Below are 15421 nucleotides of genomic sequence, written 5' to 3'. Positions count from 1 at the left end.
AGGGATAACTATATATTTTTGTGTTTATGTAAAACAGAAAAAAGTTCTTAGAAAAACTCAAGTCAACAGTCAGAAATTTAAAGTGAAATTGTGAATAAGCATAACTATAAAACAGTTAAAACCAGGGACAATTTCTCATCTCGCCTCCAAAGCAGAGTGAAAGTGTTCACTGAACACTTTATGAAAATGATATTAAAAAGTAATATTGACATTATCTCCTAAAGGAGTAATTTAATTAACTGAATTTACACTCAACAGTTTGGAGACATTGAAACAGTTAACAAGATGTCCCTCAGTTCAGCATGATAGTGTGCGAACTATGTAGGCAGCCTTAAAAGGAACTGAAGTTCACATTAAAGTTTTTATGCTATTACTCAAAGCTATTATGGAAAGTATCCTTCCTCCTATGTAAATAACCTGCATTGCATCCAGTGGTTCTCAAGGCTGGCCAAGGAATGCATTTCTGCTAGCACAATAGGCAAAACACAATTGTCTGTCTTCAGGGTGGGCAGAAAGTTGGGAGCAGCAGCTGGAGCATTAGAGGAACTGACAAGTTATGTTTTTATGACCTGCTTGAAACAATCTGTTTCGACATTTCAGGAATTACCACAGCTTCTGGGAAAAGCCAAACATGTACTCTGATCCCAACAAGCCAGTGCTCTGCGCTGAAGTTTAATTAAGCCACCTACTGAGAAAGCTACCATAGGGGAAGCTCTTCTCTGAGCATCGGATTTGCAAACCAGTGGAGAGCATCCAGGGAAGACAGCAGTTTCAACACCCAATATATTTGCCCTAGTTCCTATGAATTACACGCCCTACTTCTTATGAATTATGCATATTGAAAACTCAGTAAGGAATAACCTTCACAAATTTAGTCATTACAGTGCTGAACTAGTCAGTTTATCAATCCACAAATAAAGTATATATTTTACCCACCCTACTAGTTTAGTTTTGTAATTGAGTAGTACAGTTAGACCTTAATTAGTTTACAGATTGTCATTACCATGATCTATTTACTATTTAAGCTTCTTCTGGTTTAGTTTTAATCCATCACTATCAGTGAATTTTCAGAAAGCTTCATGATGTGATGCAGTATGTCACTTGTGTCCTTAGATAGCATGATATAAGAATGAAAACAGGCACCACGCCAGGGAACGAAGATCATTAGATGGAATTAAAAAATTTGCATGCAATAGGTGTTAGTTTATATTATATTAGAAAATGAGCTCTTAATTATAACTTATTTTAAAACAATTCAGAACTGTTCTTTAAATTTATGGTACAATACATTGTGAGCAAATTATGAATGATTTTTAAATAAACACTGTGATGATGTCAGTGGGACAGTTCCTGCAAATTAAAATTCCAAAGGCTGGGGCCAGATATAAAAAGTTTATGTGAGGTTTTTTAAGTGTAAGTACAGCTTGGTACTCATCGGAGGTTGCTAAGATTAGTTTGTAGACCATAAAAGGAAGTGATACATGACTACACTCCTCTTTCTTCTTGCCTCTTTGTCTTCTCATTTGTTGCTGTTTTTAGAATCAGTCCCATGTTCTACCTGGTACATGAGACCTGTTGTTTAATTTTGAATGAAAAACCATATTGTAATTTTGAGACACCTCTTTAAAAATGTCTTTCCCAACATATTTCTGCTTTATTTCTTCATCTACTTTGTCCTATCCACACTTTAAAAGGTGCCTATTTGTTACAGATGGTGCCTTATTTTAGCTTGCAAGGAATTATTTTATTCAGGAACGCATGATAACTTGCACATATTTGGATTATTGTCAAATGCCAGCATTTTCGGTTTGTTTGTAGTAGTCAGCCATTTTCTAAAAGTGGGGAAAATAGGGGATTTCTATATTGATCTCAGGTTTAATCTTAACCTAACAAAAATCCTGAGGATTTTAGAGAGTGGTATTTTCCTATATGGGCTATATAAATTATTGGAATTCATCTTTTGCTAGTGTTTGCAGCTCACCCTGGGGAAGCCCTGTCTGCCAGGAAGGTTGGAATTTTTAAAAACTTAAATGTCATATGTAGAAGTTATGAAACTCATAATGTTTTTCATAGATGAATTTGTGCAGAATACATGAAGAAGGGTAATGAGGTTCTTCAATTTACTGGAAAAACACTGGCAGGATTTTTTGAACTATGAAGAAATTCAACGGCCTGGGAGCTGTTTTCTGTTACAGCTTCACTTGTTTGACGGTTGCAATGATGTTTCTCTGTTTTTCAGTTTAAAAAATTAGAGTCAATCTCTGCTACAATCCCAGGAAAAAAAATATATACTGGCTTCCTTGAAAACTAGAATGACAATTTATTTGTATATCTGCTACTGAAATGTTCCAGTATTCTTTAATTCTTCCAAATCATAACTTCAAAAAAAAAATTATTTAAACCATTTCCTGCTACCCAGACGTGTCAACATTAAAAAAAAAAAAATGTAGCAAGCATAGCAGAATTAAAAAACTTAAAAATTACTCTTGATTTGAAAATATGGTATAGAAATACTTGTTCTTCATAGTAGAATTTTAGACATATTTACTAAAGACAAGGCATGAAATAACTGCATAAATGATACACACCTACATGCAACAGTTAGATTGTAAAATGACATGATTTTACTTGCTGTAATTTAGAGATGTTAGCAGAGAATTAGAATGAGAAATCAGCTTTACAACTGTAAGTAACAATCACTTTTATCACTAAAGGGCTTTTTACATTCAAAATCCCATGGCTTCATTTAAAAAAAGGATATACAATATATTCACACTGTACACATATGTATATGTGATGAAACAGTTAAATGAATAACTAGAACTAATAAGATTAAGATCCTGAAGAATGGAGTATACAGGCACAAGATCCGCAGATTAGTTTGGTCAGACACACACAGGTTCTTAAAAGAAGCTGCCTATAAGCTTAGAGGCTTGAGCAACTGACAGCCAGAACAGGAAAAACAACATAAGACATGAGATAGCTGGGCTCTAAGTCATATTTAAACAGCCAGTAAATGGATCTTTGCTGAGCTGAACCTTGAGCATCTGCAGATTTTATCAAACATGCCAGCTGCGTGGGATATGAGCACGAGGCCGGCTGCAGGGATCAGAGCAGGATGCAGGGAGCAGCTTTGACACAGCTGATGTTCAGGGGTCATATGTTCTTCCTGGTTTTCAGTGTGTTGTGGATTTTACCCACAAAAACTGAAACCAATAGACTAGGTGAAGAATGACTATAGCAGCTCCTCCAGAGTACAAAGTTTGGGCTGGCAATGCCACAGAGTCCCAGGAGGAAGAGTTTATCTATATATAAATAATAGGAAGTGAATCAGTGACCCAATTTTACCTGTTCTGATTTAGTGTATGGGTCCTTCTTTACAGGGTTGCTAGAACAAGATGAGTTTCAGTCACTTGACTAAGATCATCTGTTTGAGAACATTGATTGGATTAGTTACTTACTTCAAGGTTTCTTACACATGACCCTGGTACACTTTAAGAAATACCCTTTAGCCAGTTATAGATTTTATGACAACAATACTTATCACAAGGAAAAGTGTCTTCAAATTTGCAAATTTATGCTGAAGGTGCTATAAATGTAATTTGTGATCATATTTAAAATGAAAATAACTACTTACACTTCAGTTGAATTAGAGGAGAAAACATGCTTAGGCCTTTTGGTTTTGTTTTTGCCATGTACAAGATTAGGGTAGAATCTTAAGTAAGTTGGATTAGTGTCCTTGTGAAGTCTGCAAATAGGATATCTATAAATAACCCTAAGTCTTAGTTTAGTTGTATTTTAACATGTTCCAGGATTGTGAGAACAGGACCAGAGTGAGAGTATGAGGTGACCATGAGGTAAAATTTTATAAGATGCAAGGAAAATGACCTAGGGCTGTTTCTCATGAAACTAACTTCATTTCAAGGCCATTCCATAGTTTTTCTCACAAACAGGAGAATAGATTCTATCATTTTTATTCCAGTTGACCGGTAGCTTATTCTTGGAGCACACTCTGTCTGAATTTAGCAAATGGAAATAAAGATAAATTCACATACCAAAGAATGGAAGGTATAACAACAACTGACAGGTATATCAGATTATTCATTTGTCATAACATCAAAAGAGCTTCAGCTGAAAGTACAGAACAGTGGGAAGGTTAAAGTTCATGCACTGTTGGGACTGTTTTGGGATGACAGCATGAAAGTTTGTTTGCTTGTTCAATGAGTAATGACCTTCAAATGCTACAGGAATGAAGACATGCAAATGTTGAGAGAAAGTCTTTCCTCAGGAGACTGCCAGTGTTACAAATGGTTTTTGCTGATTGTCTGAGTTTCAGTGGAGAAAGGAGAAAGACAAGTGTCATCACCAGGTCCTTTGATTTTTCTTGCTTTTATTGAAATAACTTTTTTTTTTTAAATCAGAAATTGATATTTCTTAAAAAATATTTGTTTCATGCAGGAAGAATTGCCTTGATAACCTGTTAAACTGATTTTAGATTCCAGAGCTCTTTTGCCACCTCAAAATTAGCAAGAGGAAAACCCCACAAAAATCTAACTATGCAAGTGTTCACTGTGACCTGCAGTACTTCAGATGTAGTTCAGACAAACAACACACAAATTAATTTCTCAGTAGTAAAGGAGATAAGAGAGCAGCCTTCTGTATGTTGCATTTTTGAAAAAGTCTGTATGAGTGGTAACAAATATAGACCTAAAAATGACAATTCAGCCTTGTCTCATAGGGGATTTTTCTGGGCACTTTTTCCTATGAGTTAGTTTCTGCAACAAAAAATTCTAGAGGGATTTACCAACATCAGAAAAAAATACTATATTAATTTGAGAATTAAAAACATGCAAGTACTGTTTTGATCATAGCATTTTTTTAAATGCAAGGTGAATGAGAAAACTAACTACATATAAATCAGGGATGTATCATAAGATGTAGCCAAAAAGATATTTCACTGTATTTTAAAAATGTTTTGAGCTTTATTTTTTTCTTTTTTTTTTTTTTTCTGTTGTCCTTTAATTTTAAAATTGCAATTGAAGCAGAGAAGCTGTTTTTCAAATTATAGTGCCTGATTCCTAGAACTGGCATATTTCTATTCATTTGTAGTATTTAGAGATCACAAGAAGATAATAGAACAGCTTTAGTGATGTTAGACTTTTATGTATGCTTCCTTCCTGGCCTTCTAATAAGTTTTGCCTCTTACTCTTTGGGTACTTAAGTTCAGTAACAGCGTTTTTTTTTTTTCGCTGTTGTTGTTGCTGCTGTTGTTGTTGCAGATACTCAAGGTTATTTCAAGTCCCATGTTGCAAGCAGTTTCACAAAGCTTGAAGGTCTGAATAAAGAGGTCACTTAAATTCAGGGTCAGTATTTGTTCATTTGTACTCTCCTGAGTCACTAAATGAGTGAGCTCATAGTCAGTAATTTAAAAGCTCAGTAATTTAAAAAGGAAAAAAGTAATTTCTGTTACCTGTCTCTTAGTGAGTTAGTAAACAGGATTGAGTAAAAATAGGAGAGTTAATCATCTGTAGTACAGACAGCTGTTTCTGACTGGGAATAGGTCACTTGTGCTCTATCACATCTCAGTCACTGTTTGTTGTGCCAGTGTTAGAGCAGCAATGGAGTTTTTGCCCCACAGGTAAAGTCAAACAGCCACACAGAGCCCTCCATACTCTACCATCTTCCCTCTCGGAGCAGCAGATCACAAATGTAAAACTGGGGTGTGTGTGTGTGTGTGTGTGTGTGTGTGTGTGTGTGTGTGTGTGTGTGTGTGTGTGTATCCAAAATCAATCACAATATAGCAAATCAGGAATGCTCTTTAGATTAAACATCTGTAAAGATACAAACAGACTTTCATGGACTGAACTAGTCTCTTTGTTGCCTCCCTACCTGCAAGAAAGGTGAAGAGAGAGAAAGATGAAGTAATAACGATAATAAAGAGAATGAGCAGAGTCATGAATGACTGAAAGTAGAAAAGATGCCCAGTATTTTAGATGCTGTGGGCTATCTTCTTGGACTAGTTTATTTTCAGATGTTCACTTAGAGCCTGATTCTGCCTCACGTGGAGCACACTCAGCAGCATTTTAGAGAAAATGCTGTACTCAGGATGGACATTGTCAATTTGTTTTGAGATGAGCACTACACTGTGGACACAGCCTGTGCTAAAGGCTCAGTGCAACTAATGAGACTCAGGGACATGAAGTATTGCTCTCCCTCCAGGAAATGGGGGACATCTATTATATGAGAGACAGCTGCCTTTCAACTGTGCAACTGTACATAGGTAAATGCAGGCAGGTGTTGGCTGCTCCTCCCTCAGCATGCAGGAAGTGCACCTTATTATCAGGATGATGGATAAATTAACTGCCCAATTAACTCTCTTCCATCATCATCTTCCACAGAGTATTCAGTGTTTTCTTCTATCTCCCATATAAATCAAAAATTGTGAGTCTTTGCCTTGCAGTTTCAGAATGTGATAAAAGTGCAGTTTAGATCCTTCCAGAACTAAAGTCTCAGGTACATTTTAAATAAAAGATGACTGTCAGCATTGTCATAATTTTTTGGGATGACTGCCTTTCATATCTTCAAGAAGTCCGTAAACTGAAGCTAAATGAATAACTTGTCAGTGTAGAAATAATCTGAATCAAGAAAGTATAGTAGAATAATGATCTAAAAAAATACTAGTTTTAATTCATGCATGAAATTGACCCAGTGGCTCCTAAAAGATGAGTTATGCTTAGGCTAATTCTCTTTCAAGTAGATGAAAAATAAGACCTTATAAATATCTAGATAATAAATTCATGCTAAAATTATTAACCTGATTAATTGCTCAAATGGGATAGATCATTCCAATTAAGTCTTCAAATATGTTACAGGAAAAAAATAATATCACACCTTGTTCAAAAGAACAATAATCTTTTATGGAGTTTTTTTAACAGAGTTTATAAAGTGCAGTAATTATATTTTTTGTTTTCAAATAATATATACAGATAAAAGGCTGCACCCTGTTTCATTTATATGGTCATATGTGAAACTAACAGTTAAATTGAGGAATTTCCTAATCAAGATCTGAGACTGGTACTTCTTGCTATTAAAGGAAAAATCACATATTTTCATCTTCACTTTTTTAAAATTTATGTTTCACTCTTCAAGGAATACAATTTTTGAAACTGAAAGATAGTTGTTGATATGAGATCACTCTTCAAGGAAAGGCTAACTTTTCACTTTTGATGTAGTCTAGTTGTAGTCCATGTGCACACCCTACCAAAACCAATTGCTACAAAGTCTTTAAGTGTGGTATGATAGGTGCTCACTCCCTGGTTCTTCCTCATGACAAGGACAATATTGAAGGATGAATTTCATTTATTTTATTAATTATATAGTGAGAACCAAATAAACACAAGCTGAACTGTATTTACAATACCATCTGGGAAAGTATTATTATCACTGTATTGGTAAAAATCTTATGCTAGGCTGATATATATATATATATGTATGTACACTTCCTTTCTATAATTTACAAAATTCTTCTGTTGAAATGACTGGAATTAAGTGCTGAAAAATAAGGGAAGGCTGAAAGAATTGGGTTTGTTCAGCCTTGTGAAGAGAAGGCTTAGGAAAGATCTTATCACCATGTTCCAGCATTTAAAGTGTACCTACAAAGAAGATGGAGACTCCCCTTCTAGAAGTCACATGGCAAAGACCAGGGGTAAAGGAATATAAATTATTTCTGGGGAGATTTCATTTAGGCACAAGAGGAAAATTTTTCACAATGAGAGCAGTCAGCAATTGGATCAATCTCCCCAGAGAAGTGGTAGATTCCCCAAGACAGAAAAGTTTTAAAATTCATCTGGACAAGGTGTTGGACTGTCTGTGTTAGATCAGTTTTGCCAAGAATGGTTGGACCAGATGATACTTGAGATCTCTTCCAACCTGCTATTCTTTGATTCTATGATTGAAAGGCAGTGTGGGAAAAAAAATAACCCAAAAAACCCAACTTTGTAGACCTTAGTTACAATACGTATGTTGAGATGCTGGTGAACTTTGGCTATTCTTCTGTCTTGGTAACTAGTCTATCTGCAAATTCGTCATGCTAATAATGTTCTTGTTCTTGCAGTTTGTATGCTTGGATTTTTTTATATTGATTGAAATCCAGCATTGCCAGATAATTATGAAAGAGATCTGAATATCATAGAAGAAGGTTTCTTTTTTTGTCTCTGATACAGCCCCTTCATAAAGTTTCTGATTGCATTTCTTTCATTCAAAGTAGGTAGTGCTTCTTTCCTAAGGCTGGATAATGCTTTCATCATGATGGGTTTATGAGTAAGGTACTATTCAACATAATGATATCACTGTCTAGCTTATGTGTGCTGCTCATTTGCAATTCTTAAACAGTACAGAAAATCTGTCTTAATCTGTTGTAAGTCTAACTTAAAAGAGTTAGAAGTAATGCAAAATCAAGGGTAAAAAGAAAACAGTTGTGATTCCACCACTAACAACTTTACACCAGTAAATGGAGTAAGTCCTTACATGAGTGGGTCTATTTTGAATATAAACAAGTTGTGCTCAGTGTTGGAAAAGGTAACTGCTCTTTTGCTCCTGTTTTCCTCTCAAGATTTTTATTCAAACAAATTGTGAAGAGTTTAATGCCAGAATTATAGAAGAAAGAAACAGAATATCAGACAAGTAACTGTCTAGAGCAGTCAGGGCAGTCATTTTAGTGACTTATTCAAGCCACTAGTGGTGTACCACAATTCCTGTTGCTACTGAACAGGAAACAAAACCAATTGTGTACAATATGTACATAAATATGTACAGTGTGAAGAGAAAACAGATGGCAGGGATGCATAAAATTTTAATGTTCTCCAATCTGTTTACTTATTTTAATCAGCTATTATAATAATCACCCACTGTGTGCTTTGTTTGCATGGGGAAGTGCTGGTGTGATCAAGCAGAAGAAAATCCCGAGAAATATGGCAGATCCAAAATCTGGTAATTAGAATCAGGAAGCTACTGTGTGCTACAAAGGATTAGGGCAGACCAGAAGACACCATTAAGAGTTAGCATTCACTCAGGACTGCATTCACTCACAACACAGCTGAGGTGAAATCTGCCAGCACAGATTCAGCAGGTGACACATATGGAGAGATGTTCTATTAGCACTGGCCTGTAGGGCTCACATTTCTACACCCCTTGAAATGGTAACTGAAGCTTCTTTTCTAAATGTAGCACATTTTTATCTCAGTTCTTATTCCCTCCATAAAGTATTTAGATGATTCTAGCAACAATGGCATGATGTAATCTTCAATATGATTTCTATGGTTAAAATGTGACTTGGATGGAGAAAGTGGGTTTTTTGGGGTTCTTTTTGATGTACACAAAATCAAATGGGAAATTAATAATTCAGATGAAAACATCTGTCTTCTAGTGCTGAAGGTGAAAGAACCATGCTAAAAATCAAGCCCTTCTGAGATTTAAAATATTCATTTTTGTACAAACCTTTAAAAGTCCAATATGGACTTTAGAAGAGTGTTTGACAAATGTCTTACTCTGGACATAGTCACGATGAATAGGGTAGAGGAATCTTCAAGTAGATGATAAGACATAACAAGTGTATGTGATATTGTAAATAGCACACTTATTTTAGATTTACATGCTCTGATTTACTGCTCTGATTGTCAGTTGTTTCCCAATGCAGTAAGGATTTTGTTTGTCTCAGGTTTGTTGTAGAAAATGTTGTCCAAAAAACCAAAATTTTACTGGTCGTAGGAAAGAAAAATGCTGCTCTCCAAATAATGTTTCCATGACAGATGCCATTTTGTGTTCAGTTAAAAAAAAAAGGAGGGAAAATGATGGGAATGAGTTGTTAATATTTTAAAATGCAGCACAGAAACTGGTTTTTATAATAAACATAGTTTGCAAACTGATTATATGACACTTAATAATAGAAATGTTTAGCAAAAATTTTCTCTGAGAGGAAGGAAGTGGTGTAAAGGAGAAAAACCTGATGTTAATCAAGTTATTCAGGGCCCCACAAATTCATTTCCTTGTCTGAAGTCAATAGAAGATCCTTCTTCCTCTTCAGTAAGAGAAAAGAAATGTACCTGCTAGGGACTTCGACCCAGATTTTGTCATTCTTGAGTTAGGGAAATCCTAGTCTATAATTAAAAGTGAAGTAGCTAATAAATTATGTAGGAAATAATCTTGCTATAGAAACAATCACCTGAGAGGTGACTGCTGATCTGCAATCCACTGTGCTGTGGGCTGCAAAATTATCTGATGGGAATGAGGAAATGCATCCGGGGAAGGACCAATGACAAAATTAATCTTCGAAAGTCATTCTGGGAGGGATATGCCAATTTTCCTCCTACACGGATTCTTTCAGGAACATTGTCTATGTCATTATTTCCTCCTCTCTAAAGTAGGTAAAATAACAATTACCTTTGAGAAGTAATTCCAGTTAGTAATAATGTCGACAATAGGTTCAAGATGCCTGCCTAATACAGGCATTTACTTAAGAAATTAATATTAATCCTTGAACTTGAACAAAGGAATAAAAGTCAGTGGAATAACAAAAAAGTCAGTGACTGTGGCTGGATCCCTGCTCTTGATGCGGAGTTGTCCAAGCTGAGGCACAGTTTTTCACAGCAGAAACTCCCAGCAGCAAAACAGAAGTGAATAGAAGACTGAATCAATTTCTTCTGTCAGCCTATATGCATTTTCTAGAACGCGTTTGCTCACCTAAAAGGCATCAGAGTTCCTCTTCCCTAAAATTGTAGGGTTTAAAAATGGAATGATGATAATGTGTCACTAGGGTGTTTCTTTTACGTAACAGTCCCGTGCCTCCTTTTATTTCACTACTTTTTTTATTTATTTTTTTTATTGGATGAAGGATAATATTTTATCTTTTTTGTTTTATTTTTATACCAGATTCCATGGAGGGAAGAGATTAACAGCTCCAGTATATGAAGGTGTCTTATCCTCAGATGACTAATGCTGAAGATCCAGGTAGAAATGTCTGTTGGAAAGCAGAAAAGATTTTCAAACATCATTTCAAGAAGTGGATTTATAGTACCAATGAGATACAAGTCCTGTAAATAAGCTATTTCACTTTTCTTTAATTGCCAGGTATCTACATGTTTTTTTATGTTTCAATTATAGCTCATCACATTAACACCTACATTTATGGCAAATTATATTTGAAAGGCTTCTTGTTTATTATTGTATTTAAAGTTCACTGTGGATTCAACAGTGTGTACCCAAGTGGCAGGTCAGCTGAGGTAACTCTTGTGCCTCCTATCTTAGCAAATGTAGTTGAAGAATGAACCAGAGGAGTTGGCGGCCAAACACAAACCTGAGCATTTATGTCAGCTTATGCATGCCATGAGATGCATACAAACAGATGGGCAGAACCTTCTCAGATAAACTTCAGCAAATATGCTGGAGTAGCAGAAATACTGCTACTCCAGCCTGCCCAGTGTCAGCTGAATGATGGCAGGTTTGATACAGTCCGCTAGAAATCATGCATAAGGCTTACAAACCCCTCAGTCAAACAGAAAGAAGAAAATCTTAATATTTGGGTTATACCATTTGACCTTTCCTCACACTAAACAAACCAAACAAACCTTGGGAAGTGACTGAAGAACATCAGTTTGTTCACATGAAGATTCCTTGACTAAAAAAATTATTCTATCCTTGCTTGACTTCTTACTTAAGTATCAGGCTGCATGTCTTTGCTTCTGTCAAGTTTATATTTTTAGAAATTTTTGAAAGGTTGAATCACAAAGCTTTTTAATCACATACACTTAAATAAAAACCTAATGCTGACCTGCCATGACAATCAGGCACAGTTTAAAATCAACTCACAGGAAGACAAAGTTATGTTTAGTTTGGAGAGTTTTTACATCTACTTTGTATAAACTAACAAAGCTGTTAAGAGCAAATGGAAATGACATGAGAGAAAGAGGTTATACCAGGCAAAGCAGATTTCTTGGTTTTCCTTTCCATTTTAGTCAAAACAAATGCATTTAACCATTTAAATACAAGTCTGTTGGCATACACGTAATTGTATTAATCTCAGTTGCAGAGAAGGTTTGACCTATGACAAAAAGAAGTATCTTCTGTTTTCTTTTATTGTACTTTATTAGTTTGACCTGGATCTCTGTCTTTGTACTAACCACACGACAAAAAATGAGATATTTCAAAATTTTAATGCCATATCTTGGCACACAACTTCAGAAACAGAAATGTTAGAACTATGAGTATATATAAGTCTCACATAGATTACAACATTATTATATTGCAGGCAGAAAAAAAATCTAAAATATAAAACAATGACATGGAAAGACTTATAAAGCATTCAAGAGCTTGTTTTATAATGACAATCAGTACCATGTGTCATGGTCTACTTGGAAAAAAAAAAGTCTTTTGAAACTGAAGCAAGTAGGTTTTTACACATGCATTTCATAAGAAATCTAATCAACACTGACAGATACAAATGAAGTACATAATGCATAATTTAAAGTATAAAAATAAGTGCAAAAAACAAATATGCTTTTACAGTATCCAGCAGGTATGTTGTGGATTTATGTGGAGCTGCAGCAGACACTCTTTGATTCATTCAGCTCTGTGATGTCAATTTTATGGCAGAGATGGAAGAGAGATCACAATTTATCCCCATATTCCAGCCTTCATTTTCTATTTTTCACTGAATTGAAGTTCAAACATTACAAAGTATAGAACAAGCAAGGTGAAGTGAGCTCAGCTTTTGTGAAAAATGAGACAGGAGGAAAAGACAGGGACTGGAACTTTACTAGATGGGAATTTCTTTGTATTTAATACCCTATTCATCTATCAACTTTTGTTTACACATAATACACAAATGTATAGAAACTCATTATCAACACATGAAAAACCCAGTGTTGCATTGTTTTATTAAAACTGCAGAATTATGCATCTGAAGGCAAGGAAATGCTTGAAGAGGGATACCTGGGAAATATCCATTCTCAGATTTTTGTGAAGGTTTTTGATTTACACAAATTGTGATGTAATTTTAATTAAATTACTTTTTTTTAGGGGACCCCTGTTTCATTCACAGTACAGAGTGGACGATGCTTGCTTAATGAGCAGCTGCTCAATAATGGTTTTGTTTCATTGTTCAGCATGTGTGGTCCCATTTGTTATTTACTAGACACTAACAATCCAGATCCCTACTGAGGACTATTAATTTCCTCACAGACTTTTCTTTTCTGATTTTGCTATCATGTAGGAATGCATCACATAATCCTTCTCAGCGCCCTGTGATACCCAGGATGATGTCATTCCCATCAGAGATGGAGATTTGATATGTAAAGGGATTCAAGTCCAGAATTTCTATTGCATGGCCAGATTAAGACAACAGTGGGTTCTTTATTCACAGTGTAAAGCTTTGTATGTTAGCTCTATCTATTCAAATATATCTCACACCAAATTTTACTATAACTGAGGACAACAAATGGTTAACCTAAGTTTGGTTTAAGTGACTTGAAAATCTTCAAACAACATCTTTTTGACAATGATAGTAAATGTATTTCTCTGGGACAGTCTTCAGCTCCTATAATATGAGACAGCTTCCTTTCCCTAACAATCTGCCCTTTGCCTAGCAGCTGTAGGACCTTCATGGTGAACAGCTTCCATTGCCTCTATGGTGTGTGATGATTGAAATACTGAGCTGTGTCCTGGACAGTTAGCATAATGTAATATTCACAATGGGGAAGTAAATTCAGATTGGATCAGCAATCTCAGTTCTGATGTGTTGACATCTGTCTACTCAGTTTTATAACTCTTGTAATATTCCTTTACCATACCTTTCACATATGGCTAAAAAGACAGAAATCTTAAAGCAGAATCCTCCTCCTTATCACTGTTGCTTCTATGCAATTGAGTAAATCAGTGCTGCTTCAGGATTAATGGGTAACAAAGGCTCTTATCCTTTTTCTACTCTCTCTTTTAGTTCCCGGTTTAAACCTCCTTGCCTGGCTATCAGAGTGAGACAGAGTAAGCAACAACCCATAGTGGAGCTTGGTACTGGGTGTTATTTGAGAACCATCAAGATTAGTGCTTCTATCCTGTTTGTTTACTGCACTTCCTTGCTCCAATGCTGTGCTGTGCTCGCTGGGTCTCCACTTCTTGACTGGCAGCTCTCTGCTGGGCCTGGAAGGTTGGTCAGAAAGCTGTGCCCATTCATGCTGTGCAGCTGCTTGTACTGCTCTCTCATGCTACCTGCCAGGGTCCCTGGGCATTTCCCAGCAGATATCGTATTTCCAAAATCCTCTCTGACTTGCAAGACTTTTATTCCTGTCAGGTTCCTCCCTTTTCTTTTTTTAGACCCTCTTTTATTTTCCCTGGCAGCTTCTCAGAAATCCTCCTTTTTGGCATTCAAAACCTTCTCTCAGGAGTTCATTTTTCCCTCCTAAATAATGTATGCATGGAAGAACAGTATGTGGTCTTCTCTCTAACTGGTGAATGCATCTTATATCTTTAATTAATATCAGAATTCAGGGGGAACTTCTCTTGTTTATTCCAGGTGTTACCAAAATTTATGATTGGCTGGTAGTAGTGGCATCCAGGAGGTAGCAGATTTCCACTTTATATAAACATCAGAAGGCTTAACAAAGTCTTACAAAATCAGGGCGACACAGGAGGTAGCAGATTTCCACTTTATAGTTCAGAAATTCAGTCAGGCATTCATCCCCATACAGACATGTACTCAATTGTGTGCCACACGTTGGTATTTAAAATTTAAGGTACTATCAAGCTCCTTGTTTTCAGACTTTATGCTCAAACAAGCTTACTTTCTATTTCTCATTCTCCAAAGACAAAGGACAACTATGGGAAAAAGACAAACCTGTCTGGGAAGACTGAGGTCAGACCATGGGGAAGATCTGTCCTAAAATGAATTATTCTTATTACACAGCATATTTGAAACAAGTTCATTCTGGAGACTGTGAGACACTTTCCCATTACTCAGTGATGCTGAAGTCAGAGACATGATTTTCCCAAAACCCAACAGTTTCTTCCTGGCACTTATGGGCCACAGTTTTTCATATGATTTTAATTTGCCTTTTGCAAATGATGTCAAGCCACATTTCCAAAATAAAACACATTTCTTTCATTTGCTGTGGCCCTTATTCTTCCTCTTTACAGAAATGACCATTTATTAGTTTGAAGGTTGTTGGATTAACCCTCTCACCACTGCGAGTATAAATATTTTCCTTCACTTAATTTCCTTAAGCATTTCAATCAAACTGTGTGGTGGTGAGAATGACAATGGCAATTACATTTCCCTTTTGTATATGTCTTCAGCTCCAATTTGAATTTCAAGATGTCAGGCACAAACTTCATGCTGAAAAAATGTGAATATAACCTATGCAGCAGTCTAGCATGT

The sequence above is a fragment of the Onychostruthus taczanowskii genome, unplaced genomic scaffold, assembly GCF_017590055.1.
Source record: "Onychostruthus taczanowskii isolate IOZ18803 unplaced genomic scaffold, ASM1759005v1 scaffold23, whole genome shotgun sequence".
Lineage (NCBI taxonomy): Eukaryota > Metazoa > Chordata > Aves > Passeriformes > Passeridae > Onychostruthus > Onychostruthus taczanowskii.
This window is presented reverse-complemented; position numbering follows the sequence as displayed.